Below are 1,820 nucleotides of genomic sequence, written 5' to 3' on the forward strand. Positions count from 1 at the left end.
ACATCCCGCCGTTCTAGGTGCATCCTGGATAGATTTTAGATATACAATTCTATATATATATAATAAAATACATGCGCAAATTAACATATTATTTCATAAAACTTTTACATTTTTTTTGAATATTATATTACAAAATATTATGTATGAATATAACGTAAAATGTGCGTATATTTTAAAACTTCGAGACAAATCGAATGGGTACCCCAATATCAGTGAAATATCGGTAAATTAATGTATTTAAATGTTACAGAAAAAGATTAATTATAGCTTACAATTATTATAATTATGCTTGATATTAGTTTGATTTATTTTATATGTTGCAAAATATTCAAATTACATTTTTTTTCAATTTCGCTGTTATCGGGTTCGATTCGTCTCGAGCAATTGGTACCCGAGAATTATTTGTATTCGCACATTTAATACTAAGTACATTTAATACTAACAATGCATGTATTTTATTATCCATAAATATAGTCGTTCGTAAATACATTTTCATAAAAATTGTTATATCCATTTAATTTTCCATAAAGAGGTATATTTTTTAATAATGAAAGAATACATTTTCTCGCGCGAATTTCAATCTTACGAATAAAAGATAATAACAATGGCAACTGTCCTTGATTCGTTACCGAAATCATTGCTATCGGGAGCAGTCCGGAAGATCTGGGATTCGTTCCCTCCTACAACAGGGCCCCTGATATTCAACAGATCACTTAACTTTTCTTTGCAGATTGATATTGCGGGGTCCGATGTAGAAGCAAGAATTTGATCGTTCTCCACTTTTAAGATTGTTTTGTTTAGTCAATCTTCCGCGAAACAGTATGTATATATTATTCTCAATCGCGAAATTTGCATAAAATCACGCATTTGAAAATTAATCGAGCATTTTATATTCACAAATATCCTGTATTACAGACGCGATTATAAAAAGCGCTTCAAATGTCCGTCGAAACATTTTCGTTTAAGTATATAGTAATTATATCGTTCCTCCAATTGTTCCAAAAATTACATGTACGTACGTCGGAATCGAGTATTACGGTTATCGTCGATTTATTTATTCGTCGCGTTTTTTTCGTAAATTTTAAATCGCGGTTTATCTTGTGATTTAATCGTTGATTTACATCGAAGCTTCATCTATATTTTTTCGGATATTTTCTTTAAAAATCTATGCAAAATGCGCCAATAGTCTAAATACTTTTTTCTACAATTGAAAAACGATCGATAACTTTATTAACGACTCTTTTGGTCATAATTATTTGCATTATATAAATATATAATAAGCATAATAAGCTTTGTAATTGCATATTAATCATTAATCATAAATATCGCATTAATCGTTACTTATCAACTATATCTGATCTAAAAATTTCTAATGAATTCTGCATTATACGAATATTTCGGACATTTTCGTGTAATAAATTATTTAGTATTATATTTTAAATTATATTTTAAATTGTATTAATCTTTGTTTATATTATATTTTGTAATATATATTTGTAATATAATTAATTCTTTATACTAGATGTATAGAATTAATTATAATATATTTTGTAATACATTTTGTAATATACTTTGTATAATATAGTTTAAATTTTTTGTAATATATTTTGTGATTATACAGTATATATTTTGTAATTATATATTATATATATCTTATATAATTCTTTGTGTATTATATTTTTTATTTTACGAGTTTGTAAAACCTATTTATTAAAAGAAACCTATATATTACAAAAAATTAAAATAAAAATTTTTCCTCCTCGATGGATCTCCACCTTAACGAAGGCATTTGCCGGGTGAGGAGGTTTGAGTACTCTAAT

At 26.3% G+C, this 1,820-nt stretch overlaps 1 pseudogene; it reads left to right on the forward strand.

Moving 5' to 3' along the window:
* The window catches only part of LOC115235176, a 60,458-nt pseudogene that overhangs the window by 11,694 nt on the left and 46,944 nt on the right, over positions 1-1,820 (forward strand).

Source organism: Formica exsecta, unplaced genomic scaffold (genome assembly GCF_003651465.1).
Source record: "Formica exsecta isolate Colony F162 unplaced genomic scaffold, ASM365146v1 scaffold211, whole genome shotgun sequence".
Taxonomy (NCBI): domain Eukaryota; kingdom Metazoa; phylum Arthropoda; class Insecta; order Hymenoptera; family Formicidae; genus Formica; species Formica exsecta.